We start from the raw sequence: 22,379 nt of genomic DNA, 5'->3' as shown, positions 1-22,379 counted from the left end.
GTAGGAGTACATGGTGGGTTGTCTCATTGAAGCTGTCCTCAGGAACTGAGTTCTGTGTTTGTGATCCATGAACAGCTACTACCACGCATGGGAATGCTTAAGTGCCCCTCTCGACTTATTAATCAACCTGATCTCTGTCCAGGAGTTGCAACTAGTTTCTGGTGTTTGTAGGTTGTGTTAGTAGTCTACCAAGTGGTACCCGGTACAGGTGGGCTTGGGACAGACTAGGCACCGTGGCACGGTGTACCAAGCGTAGATCCATCCGTTGAGGTGGGCTTGGGAACCCTGCACACATCGTTTGGGGCCGTGAGCGACACCCCCGCCGGATCTCCTTGCAGATGGAACCCGAATAGGCGATAAAACTGGACTAGAGACTTGTGTGGTTAGTTAGGTCGTGGCCGACTCCCTCACCAGGCTTCCGCTTGAAGGTTGACGAGATACATGACGTGTACATGGTGGTAAGTGGCGAGAGCGTGTGTGAAGAAGTACACCCCTGCAGGGTTAACATCATCTATTCGAATAGCCGTGTCCGCGGTAAAGGACTTCTGGGTTGCTTGTGCAGTTCATAGACAAGTGAAAGTGGATACTCTAAAATGCGCAAGATAAGCGTGAGTACTATGGATGGCCTTCTCGTAGGGAGACGGGAGCAGATCCATAGTGGTGTATTGATATGGTGAATATGTGGACTCGTGTGAGCCACCTCAAAAGAGTTACTTGCAGTCGTAGTTTAGGATAGCTACCGAGTCAAAGCTGGCTTGCTGCAGTCAAACTCCACCACCCCTTTGTTGATACCGATGCATATGTAGCTTGTTCTGATGTAAGTCTTGCTGGGTACATTTGTACTCACGTTTGCTTAATTTATGTTTTTGCAGAGAGACTTCAGTCTCGCTAGTAGTTCCGCGTGGACTTCGACGTTTAGCTTGTTACCTCAGCTACGATCTTGTACCCTTGGGAGGGTCTTGTGGATAGTCAGGCTTCTCAGCTTTTTCATTTGTAGTTGTCTGTACTCAGACATGTTCATGCTTCCGCTTGATGCTTGTATGATCTGTATGTTGGGTCATGAGACCCATGTTTGTAATACTTGGCTCCTCGGAGCCTAAGAATAAATACTCTGAGTCGTAGAGTCTTGTTGTGATGCCATGTTGTACTTGCACATATCGAGCATATTGTGTGTATGATTTTGAAATGCTTGGTATGTGTGGGATCCGACAACCTAGTTGTCTATCCTTGGTAGCCTCTCTTATGGGGAAATGTAGTTTGGTGCTTCCACTGAGCCATGGTAGTCCGCTACAGCCCGGTTTACCGGAGTCCTGCTAGCCCAGTACTACTGCTCCGGAACACCTAGACTGGCCGGCATGTGATACACTTCGTTCCTGTGTCTGTCCCTTCGGGGAAATGTCACGCGATGAAATCCGGAGTCCTGCTAGCCTGCTATAGCCTGGGTTCCCGGAGTCCTGTTAGCCCAGTTGCTACAGCCCGGATTCACACGCTGCCGACCGACATGCTCGATGTTGTTTCATGTATGCCTATCCCCGTAAGTTAGTGCCACTTTGGGTTCACGACTAGTCATGTCGGCCCGGGTTCTCTTTCATATGGATGCTAGCGACACTATCATATACGTGAGCCAAAAGGCGCAAACGGTCCCGGGCCAGGTAAGGTGCCACCCGTGGGAATACCGTGCGTGAGGCCGCAAAGTGATATGATGTGTTACATGCTAGATCGATGTGGCTTAGGATCGGGGTCCTGACAGCATTGGTATCAGAGCCTGACTGCCTGTAGGATTACCAAGCCAAACTGGTCGAAGTTGAGTCTAGTGATGCTTTAGTTATATAAGGGAATTGATTGTGGAAGGGAACGTAAGGCTCTTTTTACTCCTTTACCTTATGCCCTTCTGATCTGAGTGAACCTCTTCTTTTCTACGGGGATTAATAACTAGGCTTTCTCATCTTCTATCAGGATCACGTGTTTCTAATCCATAGACTTATAGGATTGATGGATTCAAGTCTCAGTTCTGTTTCTACTACTTTCGTATGTTCTTAGCTGGCCTCAGAACCTTGATATTGTGATGTTAAGTGGTTATGCCACCATTTTGCAGGATGTCTCAAATCTTTTGCGCAATTACAGCCGTTATGCTGTCCGGATTATCCCAGGTTTCTAAATAGTCTGATGCATTTGCAAATCCCTTCTTCCCGTTCCCGATGTTCCTTTGGGCCAGATTAACCACACTAATCAGTGTGTTGAGGTACTCCATTGACTTGACATATATGTTGAAGCTATTATTATGACCCTAGGTGTCTTAGAGGATCACCTAGTAATCTAGCCATGTCTTGTGTTCCCAGTGTGATGATTCTAGCCATCATTCTCGAGAGCATCCCGTGATGCCATTTAGTTAGTAGGCATTCTATTCCTGGGTTTTTGAACCCGAGATTCACTCTACTCATTCATGTTGATAGTGTTTGCTAGTTCCTTTAGGATGTTAGTAACCTTTGCGATAGTCCTCGAGGTCCGTGGTATATCCTTCTTCCAAATACCATGAACTACTTATGGCAGAAGCTCTCCTGAACCAAAACATCACAATAAGAGTGCTCTTGATGAGTTCACCATTCTGCATTGTGAATCTGCCAGTCCTACCTTTCTGCATGGATTATCTGGAAGAAATATGTTGAGCTTGTTTGACATACTAAATCTATGCATCCGCAACTCAGAAAACCATATGTTCCTTTGAGTTGTCTCTCTTTAGTTGTATCCTGACCTCTGTCTATCAATTGATAGTCAGGACTAGTTGTGCGTTCGTGTCATCGATACCTCATATTCTTGTGGTCTGTCAAGCCATTCTATTCTGGAATGACTAGCAGGAACAAACTCCAGTACCTCATCCATATCTAGGATTGGTTCAAAGCAGTTGTATCCCGCAGATCAAAATGACAATCCAGCTTTTGCTCTGCTCTACCTTGGAGTGTTACCATCTTTATGTCAAGAGTGTCATGAGAATTGCACCATCTCTTATGAATTCTTGACGCAGTAATACTTCTTGCCATCATTGTTCATTCCTCGGTTCCCGTGTTATTGTAACCGGAATGCCGACAAGTGTAATGTGATGTGCGAAATCAATACTCCTAGCAACTCTGTTGCTTGGTAGTTAATGGACAATACCCTCATTCTTAGCGTGCTGGTTATTGAATTATCATTCTAAGACTGATCGTGCTACCTAATCCATTTTTCCTGGTGCACTCTTCGATCAATGAGTTAGGATTTTGTCAAACCCTTGCTCTGTTGATCATATCGTCTTGCCCTGAAAAGCATGATTGTTCTCGAGCTTAGTAACATATCGGTGGTTCGTGATTTTCCGAATATCTTCTCGGAGGTATCACCATGTTGTCACCTGACCGCTATGTTGAGTTCGTGATCAAGTTGGTTTCTTGTAGCCACCCCTTTTCTCCAAGAATCTGTGTTGGATACCCCTGAGCTAGTTGGTTAAGCTTAACAACAACTTGGAGAGTTGGAAGATAAAAGCTTGTTCGACCACGCTCATTCCTAAGGGATATCTTGTATCTGTGTTGAAGAAAGATGATATCTTCATCGATTGATCCACGTGATCAATTGTCAGCGCTATTGTCTTACCAATCCTTTGATTTGAGTGTGGGCTATCATCAAATCAAATCAGAACCAACGATGTTCGTAATGTTGTCTTACTCGTGGTTGTATCCTCGAGCATACATCATTACATCTTTTGGGTCTGGCCAATGCTATCGCCTTGCTCACATAGTTGTGGAATTTCATCTTCATGGAAGTATCGATGATTTGTTGTTGAGCCCATTGACAATATTTTCATCTTGTCCATGATTCATGTCGAACATCTAAGTAGTGCTGGAAACTTTTATAAGCATTATCTTCATGTTTCGTTCATGAAGCATATGTTCGGATGAGAGAAGTGACTTCCTCTAATTCATGTGCATTTGATGCAAGTTGCCGACGTGAACTCGAGAAAGTCAATGTTGCTTCCTCTGGAATCATACCAAGTTAGTCATGCATGTGCGAAGTATACTTTGGTTTGTGAGATTAGCTACCTTCATTCCATATGTGTTTCCTAGCACACCAAGCCACTGATTGACTTGTTCAAGGAGAAGAAGTTCCTTCTTAAGAGCTAATCATGCCTTAAGTAAGGACTTTGCTATCCTCAATGATGGTTCCCAACCAGAACCCGGTAGTGTTTTGTTGTAAGACTACTATGTGGTCATGCTTGTCTGGGACATCGTGTTCACATGTGTGTAGCAAAACCAGCTCATGTTTTGGAGCTTGCTATCGTAGTTCATCTCCCGAGAATCTCGCAAGGTCATCTCGTTGATTTGTGTTGCAAACTTTCTTTTCCAGACACGTTGTTTGAATTATCCTGTTACCAACCAGATCTGAATCTCAGGCAGATATGATGGTTGGAACTTCTTCCAAGAACTATGATATAGGTTCCAGTGAAGTGGACACACCTAGCTGGAAGCACTATTGTTGTAGTATCTTGATTAAGCCGTTTGGTCACCTCCCATGAGGATTTCGCATGACTTATTCTAGAAGTTGTTTCTTATGGATTTGTGCTTCTGAAGTCTGACCTTTTACTTGATGTTCTAGATACCAAACCATATCTATAAATGGGTGACGCTAGCACATCAAGGAGAACATTAGAAGCGGAGTGCTAAATGTCTCTCGGTCAATCATCCAGATTTCGTTCCCTTGGCCTCGCTAAGGTGAAATCTGAGTAAGTGTTGTCTTTCCTTGCACCTGCATTGTCCATCACTATTCATCATGGTAGTAAGATGTGTTGCCAGGATCCTCGGCACGGATGTTGGTAAGACCTTGATGACTATGGACATGCTCAAGTTCTTGAGAGCACACTCAGTCACTAGGTTATATCCTCGGTATCAATTGGAATATGCCTCCCGTTTGTCAGGTTGTTCTATAACCATAGTTTCCTTTCTCAACTGAGTATGCCATTTCCCCGAACCCCTTCAAACGATCATCATGAATTGCTCGATCTTCGAGGAGATCGTTTCCTGTGGAATATCCTTTTGTCATCATCGAGTTGAGTGAAGATCTCGAGAGCAAGGATATCAAGATCAACATGAAGCAGGGAATCAACGTTCCTATGAAGGGCAATTGGACCATGAAGATCGTGTTAGCTTTGTGTCCCTCTGTCTTCTTATCTGACGTCTTGAATCTCGGGACGAGATTCTTGTTTAGTGGGGGTGAGTTGTCACAGCCTTGGCTCAGCCCCTGTTGTCTTTGCTTGATCTTCATGTCATCATGTTTAAATTCAAATGAAATTTGAATTGAGGAATTTTCAAAAAAGCCTCAGAAACCTTTAAAAAATGATCAACATTAAAATCATCTCAATGAGTCCAAGAAAATGTTCCTGTTTCCTCTGAAAATGTTGGCAAGAGGTAAAATTCAAGCCAATATTTTTGGAAGCTCAGAAATATTTGTTTTGGGCATTTGAGTTAATCTAATAATTATTTGCATTGGATTTATATTTGTTACATATTAAATATAAGTCCGATAATTCTCGAACTTTTTATGTGGTTCTGGATATTTCATATCTAACCCCATAATTATTTTCAGAAGCCACAAAATGGTTTGGACTTTGAACGAAATCAAAACAGAATGACAAAAAGAGAAAAACAGAAATAAAACAGAGACAGAAACTTACCTGACCTTACCTGAGGCCCAGTCCTGTAACTTACCTGGCCCAGGAGTGCAGCCGACCCCAGCCCAGCACTGGCCACTGTCTTCAACCTCCTGCCAGTAGGCAGGAGGTCGTGTGCTCCGCGCGCGGGCATACGCTGCGGCCACCTCCTCTCTCCCTGCCCGCCTGAACGCCTCCCACGAGGCCACGCACCTCCCTGCCTCTCTCTCCCCCTCCGTGCTCACTTTCCCCTCCCCTGGCTCTCTTTTACTGCATTAGGACAACAATGATTCAACTGTTACATGCTGCGGTAGTTGAACCCCTTTCCTCTGCATGACCTGTCATTGCCACAGTAAATAGATGAAACCCACTAGCATGGGTAGGAGTTGTTTGAGCCCTGGTGTGCCTACTCATTCATGCTTGTTTGTCATGCCTGCTACTGCCTAGAGTTGAGTCAGGTCTGATTCATCGGGGATGAATTAGAGGTGTGTGAACATGTCTTATTGTTGTGAGCTAAGTGTGTGAACACGATTTGGTAAAGGTATCGGTGAGAGGCCATGTAGGAGTACATGGTGGGTTGTCTCATTGAAGCCGTCCTCAGGAACTGAGTTCTGTGTTTGTGATCCATGAACAGCTACTACCACGTTGGAATGCTTAAGTGCCCCTCTCGACTTATTAATCAACCTGATCTCTGTCCAGGAGTTGCAACTAGTTTCTGGTGTTTGTAGGTTGTGTTAGTAGTCTACCAAGTGGTACCCGGTACAGGTGGGCTTGGGACAGACTAGGCACCGTGGCACGGTGTAGCAAGCGTAGATCCATCCGTCGAGGTGGGCTTGGGAACCCTGCACACATCGTTTGGGGCCGTGAGCGACACCCCCGCCGGATCTCCTTGCGGATGGAACCCGAATAGGCGATAAGCCTGGACTAGAGACTTGTGTGGTTAGTTAGGTCGTGGCCGACTCCCTCACCAGGCTTCCGCTTGAAGGTTGCCGAGATACACGACGTGTACATGGTGGTAAGTGGCGAGAGCGTGTGTGAAGAAGTACACCCCTGCAGGGTTAACATCATCTATTCGAATAGCCGTGTCCGCGGTAAAGGACTTCTGGGTTGCTTGTGCAGTTCATAGACAAGTGAAAGTGGATACTCTAAAATGTGCAAGATAAGCGTGAGTGCTATTGATGGCCTTCTCGTAGGGAGACGGGAGCGGATCCATAGTGGTGTATTGATATGGTGAATATGTGGACTCGTGTGCGCCACCTCAAAAGAGTTACTTGCAGTCGTAGTTCAGGATAGCTACCGAGTCAAAGCTGGCTTGCTGCAGTCAAACTCCACCACCCCTTTGTTGATACCGATGCATATGTAGCTAGTTCCGATGTAAGTCTTGCTGGGTACATTTGTACTCACGTTTTCTTCATTTATGTTTTTGCAGAGAGACTTCAGTCTCGCTAGTAGTTCCGCGTGGACTTCGACGTTTAGCTTGTTACCTCAGCTATGATCTTGTACCCTTGGGAGGGTCTTGTGGATAGTCAGGCTTCTCAGCCTTTTTCATTTGTAGTTGTCTGTACTCAGACATGTTCATGCTTCCGCTTGATGCTTGTATGCTCTGTATGTTGGGTCATGAGACCCATGTTTGTAATACTTGGCTCCTCGGAGCCTAATGAATAAATACTCTGAGTCGTAGAGTCTTGTTGTGATGCCATGTTGTACCTGCACATATCGAGCATATTGTGTGTATGATTTTGAAATGCTTGGTATGTGTGGGATCAGACAACCTAGTTGTCTATCCTTGGTAGCCTCTCTTATGGGGAAATGTAGTCTGGTGCTTCCACTGAGCCATGGTAGTCCGCTACAGCCCGGTTTACCGGAGTCCTGCTAGCCCAGTACTACTGCTCCGGAACACCTAGACTGGCCGGCATGTGATACACTTCGTTCCTGTGTCTGTCCCTTTGGGGAAATGTCACGCGATGACATCCGGAGTCCTGCTAGCCTGCTACAGCCCTGGTTCCCGGAGTCCTGTTAGCCCAGTTGCTACAGCCCGGATTCACACGCTGCTGACCGGCATGCTCGATGTTGTTTCATGTATGTCTGTCCCCGTAAGTTAGTGCCACTTTGGGTTCACGACTAGTCATGTCGGCCCGGGTTCTCTGTCATATGGATGCTAGCGACACTATCATATACGTGAGCCAAAAGGCGCAAACGGTCCCGGGCCAGGTAAGGTGGCACCCGTGGGAATACCGTGCGTGAGGCCGCAAAGTGATATGATGTGTTACATGCTAGATTGATGTGGCTTAGGATCGGGGTCCTGACATCCATCGACCCCGAACTCATCCCATGCGGTCCCAAAGAGGAGATGGTTGTCCGGCTTGCGCTCCATCGCTCCCGGGAGGAGGCCCGTACATGGCAGTGCTCAGACTTCTTCCGTCGGAAATCCATTGCGTCCACCCAAATGGTGCATGGATCCGGCGCTAATGCAGTCGTTGCCGCCTCACCAGAGGCGCTGCTGTTGGAAATATACCCTAGAGGCAATAATATTGTATTATTATATTTCCATATTCATAGTTAAGAGTTTATATTGCATGTTGTAACTGCTATGATCCTGGAATATGCGATTTAGTGGAAAACTCGTATGCACGTGTGGTATGATAAACAGAATAAAATAGGTTCCCGGTCTTGCCTCTAATACCGGCTCAAGTGTTGTTGGTGATCATGTTTTCTGGATCTTAGGATATCGTTAAGTTTAATGATAGTCCTAAAACAATATTGATGGTATGACGTTAGAAGAACGATCATATTGAATCGACCCAATACTTGTCTGTTATACTATGTGATCATATCGTCTGAAATCATCTGTTATAACACGAAGTGTTAGCATGAGTTTTAGTTCCTCGAATCATGACTGTCTCGATCACTTCCTATCAAACGACGGGCTTTGGGGTTGCTCAAATGTCATCTGTAACAAAGTGATCATAACGACAACTTTCAGGCACACCGGAAAGTTTGACAAGTGATCGAACAACTCGAGAGTGGGATTTACTCCTCACACGGATGAAGAGATATTCTTAGGGCCCTCTCGGTGTGATGACATCCATGATTGTCTAGCCAGACACAAGTGACTACGTCACGGGGATGCCGGACCACATCAACGAGAAAGAAGAACAAAACCGGTAATGGGAGCAACGGTATAGTGAGCATGGTGATGACTCAGGAGGATACCGATGCACACCGGGCTTTTGTAAAGTATCGCGAAGCAAAGGGAAACATCACATGATAACCAAGGTTCACTCGAATATCATTCGTGTAATCATAGGGACCGATATGGATGTCCACGGTTCCGCTATCGGTTATTGAACGAAGGGGTTTCGTTCATGTCTATGGTTTACCGAACCTACAGGGTCACAAGCTTAAGGTAATCATGATCTACTGAGTGTTAGTAGGACGGGAGTGATGAGAATATATTTGTGGAATTGTTTCATTAATATCCAGAATAGTTCTGAGAGGTTCCGAAAGCGTTTCGGGGTCACCGGAAGGGTTACGGTGAATATCGGATAATACCGGGTATTATCGATTAATATATATATATGTGTGTGTGTGTGTGTGTGTGCGTGTGTGTGTGTGTGTGTGTGGAAATGTTTCCGGGGATGTTAAATTATATATATAATGGTATGAAAATGTTTAGAAAAAATTTATATAGTTTAATATCAATCTGCCTAATAAGGCCACGAGGTGGAAGGAAACTTGGGCCATGAAGGCCCAAGTGGAGGTGGCGCCCCCCTTTCCTATTGGGGGGGGGTCCTACTTGGGGTGGGAGTTGGACTCCCCCCCATGGATGGCGCACCAAGGGAGGCTTTCCTCCCTTGGTGGCTGCCCTCTCCTCCCCTCCTAACCTATATATACTAGAGGATTTCCACCCTATCGAGACACAAGTTTTGGAGCCTCCTCTAGTTGATCTAGTGCATGTTCTAGTTGGTCCTAGTTGACTAATTAGAGCGAGCCCTAGCCACCTCTAATCCTCATAATTAGAAGCACCATGTGGTTCTAAACTCCTCCCTCTAATTCTCCGGCGACTATTAGCTCTGGACGGTGAAGCGCTCCCGGATCGTGAGGACCGTACGCTTGCAACCAAGTAGAGAGGCCGTGCTTTCGGCCTTATGCTCGAGGCATTATTCGAAGGCAGTTTGCAGGATCGTCATCAACGTTTGAGGGACTCCAAGTACAATCTACACCAACTCATCTCCTTCCGCTGCACTCCAGGAGTCAGTAACGATCGTTGACCACAACCTGTTATGCATCTTCATATTGTTCCTGGGTGATCGTAGGGCGATTTTTTTATGTTTTCTACTACGTTTCCCAACAGTGGCATCATGAGCGGTTCTATGAGTAGATGCAGGTTGCGGTCTAGATCACATGTGGATGTGAGGGTGATGTTCTTGCTATGCTTCCCTCGAGTGTTGCTTCGGTTTAGTTCATTGACGGCATGGTGTCGCTTTCTACAAGGTTCTGAAAATCGCTCGACTCTGGCTATCGACTATCTGCTAACAATTCCTTGGGCTTCACCATAGTCAAGAATAGTGAACCACCGCGTACGCAAGAGGGCGATGAAGATGGATGATCTTCTAGGGGGTCACGCATATTAGACGAAGTTTAGTGTGGGGGAATGAGATTTTTAATTAAGTCTCTTCTTTCACACACCCCGAAAGCTAATCTAGCAACAAGGATTACCACTTTATGTTGTGCACGTAGGTAGCTAGGTTTATCCGGAAACCCTAGAAGCCACGCAATTAAAATTTGCCAAACCAATTAGAGGACGTCTAACTTGGTTTTGCAGGGTTTGCATATGATGTGGTATAGCCTTCGTCATGATAATGAAATTATGTATGAGATGGTTATATGTTGTAATGATAAGTGGCTTCTGCGTCACAGCATGATGGTTGGAGCCACAAGATTGCCACCGTAATGTAAATATCATAGAAATAGGTTACATGTGACGGTGGCAAGACGTACACGGAGGACCCCGATGAAGAGAAGGTGTACCAATGCACGGGACGAGGAGCTATAATTTCGTGCCTCTGCGAAATTTTAGATTTTGGTGCCACGACAACGTTTTCTGAAACGGTCGCCATGGCAACATTTTCTGAGATTGCTGCCACGACAAATTTTTTGAAATGTTGCCACGGTAATGAAATATTGGCTGTCACGTCACTTCAACTGAAGATTGAAGACGATCATGGAGAACTCCCGGCGCCTAGGGCTATACCATGGCATGCTATTATGAATTGCCTGAGATGTTTATCCCTTTGTTGTTTGCACCCTTTGATTGTGCAGTAGTCAATTATTAGGGTGATCTCTCACAGTAAATATCAATTTAAAAGGTGCTCTTCCCAGTGTTGCAACCTTCTATAATACGTAGCATTCCGGAGTGCGTCATGTCCACATGAGTACAAACGGGGCGTGAGGTGTAAGACGGGGATGGTCAGACCATATATGCAGATAACACTTGGTTGTCTTGAAGTTCTAGCAGAATCGTTCCGAGCTCGTAGCACAAAGCATAGAAAGATGAACAAGAGTCATATGGAGATATGATCGGCAGAAGTTTGCCCACCGGTCAAAATTCTCGTCATCAGTGATGTCCACATCAATGGCTGAGAACTAGACTTGGATCTTGCATCACTCACTATTAATTATGAGAGATATTAATTTGAGTGGGAGCGCACTTCAAAATTAAAATTTGTTTTAATGACTAGTGCAAAATTAATTATGAATTATGTATAAAATTATTCGTGTTTATCGTTGTAGATTAAATGGCTCGCAATATGTTCAACTTAGCCCCTATGCTTGAGAAGGAAAAGTTGGTTGCAAATGGTGGAAACTATGCGGATAGGATCCGCAACCTGAGAGTTGTTCTCAGGAGTGCTAAGAAGGAGTATGTGCTGGATCAGCCCCTAGGTGATGCTCCCTCAAAGGATGCACCACCAGAAGAAGTTGCCGCTTATGCTGCTCGTAGTGATGACTATGATGCAGTCCAGTGTCTCATGTTAACTTGCATGGATCCTGAACTATAGAAGCATTTTGAACGATCTACCACTCAATTTACAATTGGGTCACTAGAAGTTATGTACAAGAAACATACAAGGACCGAACGGTTTGAAGTAACCAAGGCCCTGATCGAATGCAAGATGAAAGAGGGTTCCTCAATGAGTGAGCATATAGTGAAGCTTGCTGGCTATGTTGATAGACTTGCTTCACTGGAATTTGGAATTCCGCCAACACTCGGTATAGTATTGTGCTTGCTTCACTCCCCCCATCTTACGATGGTTTTATCATGAATTACAACATGAACGGGATGGAGAAAAGTGCAAACGAGTTGTTTTCAATGCTCAAAATCACGGAAGCTGGAATGTAGAAGAACAAAGAAGTGTTGATGGTCAACAAAATTACTAGTTTCAAGAAGAAGGGCAAATCCAAGAAGAAATCTGCTGGTGTCGGTAAGATCGTCTCTCAGAAGAAGAACAAGGGCAGAGCCTCTAAGGAGACTGAATGTTTCTACTGCAAACAGAAGGGTCACTGGAAGCGGAACTGCAAGAAATATTTGGAAGATGAGAAGAATGGTTCTTCTGGTAGAGGTATAAAAGTTATACAAAGTTAATGTTATTACTCTTGTTTCTGTAAGTCACGAGTATTTGATACTGACTGATTGCTCTCATTTGCAATCTGATGCAGGGACTTGATAACCCATAATTATAGGGGATCGTTTATAGCCTTGTTCGATAAATAAGAGTGTCGAACCCAACGAGGAGCTAAAGGTAGAACAAATATTCCCTCAAGTTCTATCGACCACCGATACAACTCTACGCACACTTAACATTTGCTTTACCTAGAACAAGAATAAAACTAGAAGTACTTTGTAGGTATGAAGGGATAGGTTTGCAAGATACTCCCTCCGTTCCTTGATATAAGGTGTATAGATTTTTGAGAAAAAAATCCAAAATATAAGGTGTATTGCGTTGCACCACTCGTTTGGATAATTTTTTACGGATTTGATTACATTTCCTTATATCAGGCAAGCTCCTCTATTTTCTCATGTCAATTAGTCAGGTGTAATCTCGCCCAAAACTTGTGAAATTTTCCCTGCATGTGCGTTCTTTAATTTCCGCGCCAAAAACTATACACCTATATTTAGGAACGGAGGGAGTACTAAAGAATGTGAAAATAAAAAGTAGGTGCTGTTCTAATTAAAGTACAATTAAATTAGTATAGCGAGTGCGGAATAGTAGTGGTAGGTTTTGCGGAGTTGTCCCTAAGCAATTGACTACGCTACTAGACCGATAGCAAGTTTTTATGTGGGAGAGGCCACTGCTAGCATGTCATCCCTTACTTGGAATTCTATGCACTTATGATTGGAACTATTAGCAAGCATCCACAAGTACTAACGTCCATTAAGGTAAAACCCAACCATAACATTAAGATATATATCGGTCCCCCTTCAATCCCGCATGCATCAATTTCTATGGTAGGAAGAAGTTTCTATCACCCTTGCCCTCCAATGCATAGTCCTATCAACATACAACTAACCCTATTGTGTGATCCACACGTGCGCTCATATGATGGGCACCAAAGGACAACAACGTAACCATAAGCAAATTAAACCGATCATAGCAATTCACCAATTACTGGTAGGACAACAAAAATCTACTCAAGCATCATAGGATGGCAACACATCATTGGATAATAATATGAAGCATAAAGCACCATGTTCAAGTAGAGGGTACATCGGGTTGCGGGAGAGTGGACCGATGTAGACAGATGGGGGAAGGTGATGAAGATGTTGGTGAAGATGACGAAGTTGTTGGAATAGATCGCCGTCACACGATGATTGCCCAGGCAGTGTTCCAGCGCCACCGGGATAGAGGGGGTGAGAGCCCCCCTCCTCCTTCTTCCTTGGCCTCCCCCTAGATGGGAGGAGAGTTCCCCCTCTGGTCCATGGTTGCCATGGCGGCGGAGGGGCGGGATCCCCTCCGAGATTGGACCTCTCCCTTTGTTCTCTTCTATTTCGCGTTCCTATTTTTTGGCGCTTCACCGTTTCTTAAATTTCCGGAGATCATTAACTCCGATTGCGCTGAAATTTTTATATGATTTTTTCCCATAAATTATCTTTCTTGCACCCGGAGAAGAGCTCCAACTGACTTAAGGGGAGCCCATAAGACACCTGGGCGCGCCAGGGGGTGCCCGGCGCCCTGGTGGGTGGTGGAGGTCGTGGGCCTCGGTTTGCATTGATTCCAACTCCCAAAAATCACATGTATTCCAAAATAATCCTCCGTAAATTTTTATTGCATTTGGACTTCGTTTGATAAGGATATTCTGTGAAACAAAAAACATGCAACAAATAGGAACTGACACAGGGCACCGGATCAATATGTTAGTCCCAAAAAATAATATAAAATGTTGCCAAAAGTATATAAAAGTATTATAATATTGGCATGAAACAATGAAAAAATATAGATATGACAGAGACGTACCAGGACTACAGAAAGCTCACAAGTTGAGAAGAAATAAAGACGTGATGCTAGTCAAGGATGGTGATGGGATCGCTACTCAGGACCGATGGAATCATGGCTTTAGTTTTCAAGATTCATCTTAGGATCGAATAATAGTTATTACATTCCGGAGTTGTATAAGACATTAAATTTTGGATTATACAACGAATATTCTTATAAAATTTTGAACAATAGTTGTTAAAGTAATTATAAGAACATGTTTGGATTTACCTCGGATATTTGATGGTTTATTCATGAATCTTGATTTGAAATTTTAACATTAATGCTAAACGTCATGCGAAGACGGACGAGATCCACTTAAATATGTCATTCCTTGGCTATATCGAGAAATAACCTTCATATAGATCAAGTATTGAATTCTCTTAATTAAGAAATCAGATAACAAAATACATAGTGATGTATGAAGTCCGATGAACAAGCCAGGGCTTGGTGGATAATAATGCTTCATTAAAGATTAGGTAAATATGATTTACTTATAAATAAAAACTAAAATATTTGAATAGTTCAAGAAATTTCAGGATATATTTCAAGATTTCAAATATTTTATAATGAAGATAAGGATCATCATGACAAAATATAAAGTGATTATCCGAGTCATAAGTTTAGCAAAAACATTCGAATAATTATGGAATTATTTGTTACCGATCTGGTTTTGTACTTTGGAGAATAAATTGAAACGGCAAGATATACACTAAACAGAGCACCACATATTAATCTGGTTAATGAAACCGTAAGAGTTATGGAAATTATAAAACCAAGGTAAATGTTGTAGGATATCTCAAATAAAATGATTTGGGTTCCTTCCATTGAAATGTTCATAAAGGCAAACTATTTGACACAAGTGGACACTTTTTAAGAAAAGGTTTTCTTGTCAAAGAAATAAGTGGAGGATATTACAACTTAGAAAGGATTATTGAATCTCTGACGGTGATAAGCAAACCAGAAATTGTTTCGATAGTTTGTCTGCAAAATAAACCATAGATTACTACATTGGATGTAGAAATCTAAAGCTTGTAACTGGTTTATACAAATCAGGAATATCGTTGAATTTTTGAAATTTTATGATGAGATATTCATCTTTGAAGAAAGATGAACTAGCATTCATCTTGGAAAAGAGATGAACTAGCATACTACAAGTAAGCAATAGCAGCGCCCAGCTCAAAGGAATGGCTCATAGCCATGCACACCCGAATGAAAAATTCATATACAATTAAGTTTAGAATTTAATTGTAATAAACAAGTTTGGAACTTGGTTGATACTTCAAAAGGTTTTTGAAGAAAATGGATATTAAAACTAGTTCCCTAAAAGGAAAGGATGTATAGATGATACAACCAGAAAAGTTTTAAAATCCTCAAGAACACTGGATAAAAAGTGCAAACTTCAAAAGAGTTTTGAAGATTATAACAAGTGAGCTGATATTGAGATTGTGATCTTATCAAGGGAACTTTGTGTATACATATAACTCAGTGGGAGCTATATAGTATTTCTGATCTCATATGACATATTAAGGAATGGAAATAATATAGCTTTGATGACCCACAAGTATAGGGGATCAATCTGAGTCCTTTCGATAAGTAAGAGTGTCGAACCCAACGAGGAGCAGAAGGAAATGCCAAGCGGTTTTTAGCTGGGTATTTTCTGCACGCACTGAAATTGTCGGTAAAAGATAGTTTGATAGCAAGATAATTTGTAACGAGCAAGTAATAGTAATGGTAACAAAAGTGCAGCAAGGTATCCCAATCCCTTTTGTAGTAAAGGACAGGCCGGAACGGTCTCTGATAATAAGTAGAACGTTCTTGAGCACGAGAATTTCATCTAGTCACTTTCATCATGTTTGTTTGATTCGCGTTCGCTACTTTGATAATATGATATGTGGGTGGACCGGTGCTTGGCTGCTATTCTTACTTGAACAAGCCTCCCACTTATGATTAACCCCTCTCGCAAGCATCTGCAACTACGAAACAAGAATTAAGATAAAATCTAACCATAGCACTAAACTTATGGATCCAAATCAGCCCCTTATGGAATAGCGCTGTGACGCCCCCGATTCAATCGTACACTAATCATACACGCAAATGTGTACGATCAAGATCAGGGACTCACGGGAAGATATCACAACACAACTCTAAACACAAATAAGTCATACAAGCATCATATTACAAGCCAGGGGCCTCGAGGGCTCGAATACATGTGCTCGATCATAGACGAGTCAGCGGAAGCAACAATAACTGAGTACAGACATAAGTTAAACAAGGCGCCATAAGATGGCTAGCACAAACTGGGATACGGATCGAAAGAGGCGCAAGCCTACTGCCTGGGATCCTCCTAACTACTCCTGGTCATCGGCGGCCTACACGTAGTAGTAGCCTCTGTCGGGGTAGTAGTAGCCTCTGTCGGGGTAGTAGTAGTCGTCGACGGTGGCATCTGACTCCTTGACTCCACCATCTGGTTGCATCAACCGAGAAGAAATGAAAGGGGGAAAAGGGGGAGCAAAGCAACCGTGAGTACTCATCCAAAGTACTCGCAAGCAAGGATCTACACTACATATGCATGTCGCTTTTATTCTTTGCCATCACAAGTTCGTACAACGCTCAATTTTCTCTTACACTAAATGATCCAACACTTTTAGAAGCAATTTTCATTGCCTTTTTGCACCGATGAGAACTTACTTGAAGGATCTTACTCAATCTTTAGGTAGGTATGGTGGACTCTCAAAATAAGATTTGGGTTTAAGGGTTTTTGGATGCACAAGTAGTATCTCTAGTTAGTGCGGAATTTTTGGCTAACAAAGATGGGGGGCAAGCACCACATGTTGAAGGATCTATGACAATATAACTTCTATGTGAATATGAACAAACATAAATCATTACGTTGTCTTCCTTGTCCAACGTCAACAATTTTGGCATATAATATTTTGATGTTGGCTCACAATCACAAAAGATGTCCAAGATAGTGTATTTGCACGTGAATCTTCTCTTCACTTAATAATTCTTTCATGAATTGCATCATTGACCAATGCTATGTTTGTAAATCTCCAATAAAATTTTCTACTTATACTTTTCCTTATGTGATGACATTACTTACCATAAGATTAGCATATGATCTTTTTCATTTATTTCCTTTCTTTTTATTGAACATGAAAGTAAAGAAAACAAAAGTCAAACAAAACTTTATTATATATCTCGCACACGATTACATGGCTAGATCACTAAGCAAACACTCGAAAAGAAAGGATCAAACTAAACTTTTATTCATCTAAAGAAAAAGATAACTATGGATCGAACTAAGATAAGTAAAGGTAAAAGATAATGGAGGTGATACGATACTGGGGCACCTCCCCCAAGCTTGGCACAAGCCAAGGGGAGTGCTCATACCCGATACTCAATTTTCGTTTGGTGATGAAGAAAGAGGTGGTGGTGATGAAGTGGTAGCAATCTTATCCTCGGGTTTCCATGGCAAGGGCTCACCATCATAAGAGGAGGAGTGAGTCTCACGGGTCCTGCAACTGGCAGCCAAACTCATACCTTTAAACCTCGCCTCATATTCAAAGACTTGGTTTTGGAGAAAGTTGAATTGCTCGTTGAAGGTGAAGATGATGTCCTTCATGGACTTGCCATCCACCTTGAGATCACGGGTGTAATCCGCGATCATGAGATGATTGGCATTGAGTCCATGTTCCACCATCCCCTTGCACCGGAAGACTTCCTGCTCCATAGCTTCAAGCCTAGCCTCCACGGATCCCGTCCCCTTGGGGCCTTGCACATCGCGGATGTGGAGCACCCCCTCACGCATCTGGATAGCTTGAGGGTGCTGCATCACCTCCCACAAATATGGGTTGATGATGTTCTCGAAGAACTTGTCCATGGAGGAGCTTGAAGCGGCCATGGTGAACTAGATCTGTCAGAAAACGGCAAGGAAAAGAAAACAGAAGATTTCTCTGTGATACGGTGGTCAATAGGTTCACGGGGTATATAAAGATTTTTTATCTTGGGAAACAAGCAAACGGAAGAAAAACGGAGTACGGAAGGTAACTGAGGTGGGCACAACCCACCTGGGCGCGCCTGGCAAGCCATGCGTGCCCTAGTGTCTTGTGCCCACCAGGGGTGCCTTCCTGGTTGTTTCTTATTTTCCTATTTTTTGTTATATTCCAAAATAGACAGAAAATATTTTTGCGGATTTTTTGGAGTCTGTTTACTTCCCGTATTACATACCTCCTCTTTTTCACGATTCTGGAGTGTTCCGGAAGGTTTCTTTTATGTGTTCTTCTGGTGTCATAGTTTGGATAATATTGCTTTCAACATTAATGGGCGTACCTGAGATATAATGTTTTATTCTTTGCCCATTGACAACCTTCGGGTTAGTACCTTCGGCATTATTTATTTTGATGGCTCCAGATCGATAAACCTCCTCGATAACATAGGGTCCTTCCCATTTGGAGAGGAGTTTTCTGATACGTCTCCAATGTATCTATAATTTTTGATTGTTCCATGTTGTTATATTATCAATCTTAGATGTTTTATAATCATTTTTTAGTCATTTTATATCATTTTTGGTACTAACCTATAGACATAGTGCCAAGTGCCAGTTGCTGTTTTTTCCATGTTTTTTACATCGCAGAAAATCAATACCAGACGGAGTCCAAATGCCACGAAACTCCACGATGATTTTTTATGGGCCAGAAGGAACACATTGGGCCCTGGGTGCGCCTGGGGGTGCCCCGAGTGGGGCACAACCCACCAAGGCGCGCCCTGGTGGGTTGTGCCCACCTCGGGTGCCCCCCAGACCGCCTCTTTGCTCTATAAATACCCCAATATTCCAGAAACCCTAAGAACGTCGACGAAATATTCATCCAGCCGCCGCAGAGTCCAGAACCACCAGATCCAATCTAGACACCATCTCGGATGGGGTTCACCACCTCCATTGGTGCCTCTCCAATGATGCGTGAGTAGTTCTTTGTAGACCTTCGGGTCCGTAGTTAGTAGCTAGATGGCTTTCTCTCTCTCGCTGAATTCTCAATACAATGGTCTCTTGGAGATCCATATGATGTAACTCTTTTGTGGTGTGTTTGTTGGGATCTGATGAACTTCGAATTTTAATCCTAGGCCTTTCCTAGTAATTCCTCTAACAATTATGGTAATTCCTATGGAAATCAATCTTATAATAATAATAGTAACACCTCTGATCTTGAGAATAATATTAAATAATTTATCTACACACAAAAAGTTTTCAACACTTCCATAGAAGAAAAGTTGAATAAGATTGATGATTTGTCTAGAAGTGTTTATAGAATTGCTCTTGATGTGGAAAATCTCAAGATGAAATTTTTTGTGCCTAAAGTAGATGAATCAATTAAAGCTCTTTAAGTTTCTATGGATGAAAGTAAGAAAAGAACTGCTATGCTTAGAGATAAAAGAGATTTTTTAGAAAAAGCGTGTTCTAGTGATTTCTTTTGCAAAAGTGATGAAGATCTTAAAATGATTGGTGTTTCCTCTACTGATTCTTTGTTTAGTAAAGTTAAGATTGATGAAAAAGGGACTGGAGAAGAGTCAACTTTATGTAGAAGGCGTCCCAATATTTCGGAGGGTGAAAATCTTGTTGAGAAAATTGTTGAAAGTGGGTTTGGAGAGGTCAAAACTTTAGCTAGTGATGTGCCCACTCTTTTGGATTATAAAGACTTTAATTATGATAGTTGCTCTTTGATTGATTGTATTTCTTTGTTGCAATCCATGATAAATTCACCCCATGCTTATGAACAAAATAAAGCTTTTACTAAACATATTGTTGATGCTATGATGGAAGCTTTTGAAGAAAAGCTGGAATTAGAAGTTTCAATTCCTAGAAAATTGCATGATGAATGGGAACCTACTATCAAAGTCAAGATTAAAAGTTATGAATGTTTTGCTTTGTGTGACTTGGGTGCTAGTGTTTCTACCATTCCGAAATCTTTATGTGATGTGCTTGGTCTTACCGATCTTGAAGAATGTTCTTTGAATTTGCACTTGGCGGATTCCACTATTAAAAAGCCTATGAGAAGAATTAATGATGTTCTTATTCTTGCAAATAGGAATTATGTGCCCATATATTTTATTGTTCTTGATATTGACTGCAATCCGTCTTGTCCAATTATTCTTGGTAAATCGTTTTTACGCACTATCGGTGTCGTGATTGATATGAAAGAAGGCAATATTAAGTTCCAATTTCCTTTGAGGAAGGGTATGGAACAATTTCCTAGAACAATAATTAGGCCACCATATGAATCAATCATGTGGGCATCTTATGGATCTCGAACCAAAGATGACAAAACTTAGATCCTTGCTTTATGCCTAGCTAAGGGCGTAAAACTATAGCGCTTGTTGGGAGGCAACCCAATGAATAAATTTTATTTTTGCTTTTTGCTTTCTGTTATTGAGTGTTAGGAAAATTATGCTACTGTTATGATTGTGTTTTTTTGTGTTTTAATTGGTGTTTGTGCCAAGTAGAACCGATAGGATCTTCTTGGGTGATAGTTGTTTCATCTTGCTGAAAAAGACAGAAATTTTGTGCTCACGAAAAAAATTCTCATTTTTTATCCAAAAGAGACTTTGCCCTGATTCTTTTTGCAGATGATTAATATACAAATTATCTAGGTCTTCCTAGTTTTTCAGAATTTTTGGAGTTCCAGAAGTATTCGAACAAATCAGATTGCTACAGACTGTTCTGTTTTGACAGATTCTATTTTCTTTGTGTTGTGTGCTTATTTTGATGGCTCTATGGTTTTCTTTGATGAGTTTTTGCCATAGAAAAGTTGGAATAAAGTATATATAATACAAAAACAAAATAAGAATTGGTTTGATACAACACTTATAGTAGTGATTTATTTTTCTTACACTAACGGATCTCACGAAGGTTTTGTTGAGTTTTGTGTGATTGAAGTTTTCATGTTTTGGGTTATCTTATGATGGATGAAGGAAGGATAGAAGAGCCTAAGCTTGGGGATGCCCCGGCTGTCGTGGATCTAAGACTGACAGTAGAATGGGGGGTAGGTATGAGGAGGCAAGATCCTAGCTATGGCGAAGTTGTACACGCGAGTTTTACGAGTTCATGCCCTTCAGGAAGGAAGTAATAGCCCTACGTCTCGGAGCCCAGAGGCGGTCGACTGGATTATGCGCATGTGAGTTACAGGGGGTGCGAACCCTTGTCCCAGAGGAGGGGGTGGCTTATATAGAGTGCGCCAGGACCCCAGCTCCCCTCCATTACACAGGGTTCAATGTTCATGAAGAGGAAGCGTTACAGGTAACGCCCGCAATAAAGTGTTATAAATGATAATTAAGTCCATGAGTAAACGTCCGACCATTGCTGTGTAGAGTGACTTTATATCTTCTGTATGTCGAATGGTTTCTGTGACGGTCGAGTGACATTGATTCTTCCGAGTGGAATGTCTCTGGTCGAGTGGATGATGGTACCCTTCGAATGCTTCTGGCTTTAGGGTGATGTCCTTGGGGAGGGTGTCTAGGTCGGGCCTATGACCCTACCCTAGGTACATGGCTTCATCATTAGCCCTTGAATGGTTCAGGGTTTGAGTGGAGAAGGAGTTGAAAATATTCCCGATTCAACTTCCGCGCTTCGGAAGAGTCTTGTTGGGACCAATGAATCAACACGGTGACACCAACTTCCTTTTCAGTCGCCTTGATCCATTCTTGGTTTTGTCGAGCGAACTTTTGCTGAAAAGCTTCGAGCGTTGATATGGAGAAAATCTTTCGTCTGACAGGTTGCTCTGTTGCCCACGGATCTCGCGGGATTCGAATTTTTGGGAAGCGCACGGGGCGGAGGAGGCCGCATCAATCGGGTTGGATAAGGCAGGGCCACCTCGATTTCCGCGCCGCCTTTTTCGCCATGTATTGCTCGCACGACTGTTGCGAGATTTGATAAGATCGCCCGGGTCCACAGGTCAGCCACTCGGAAGCAACCTCATATAAGGCGTCGGTCCGGGGTTTTTGAACAGTGCATTCCCATCCTTCCTCTTCCTTCTCTATTTTCCCCACCGCATCCGCTCCTGCTCCGACGACGCTGCTCTGTTCGAGCTCCGTCCGCTGCAATGGGGAAGGAGAAGACGGTGGCTTTGGAGCGCGCGAAGAAGGCGACGGCGAAAGCAAAGGGGAAGAAGTCCAGACGGGGC

This window comes from Aegilops tauschii, chromosome 2 (assembly GCF_002575655.3).
Source record: "Aegilops tauschii subsp. strangulata cultivar AL8/78 chromosome 2, Aet v6.0, whole genome shotgun sequence".
In the NCBI taxonomy this organism is placed as follows: Eukaryota; Viridiplantae; Streptophyta; class Magnoliopsida; order Poales; family Poaceae; genus Aegilops; species Aegilops tauschii.
This window is presented reverse-complemented; position numbering follows the sequence as displayed.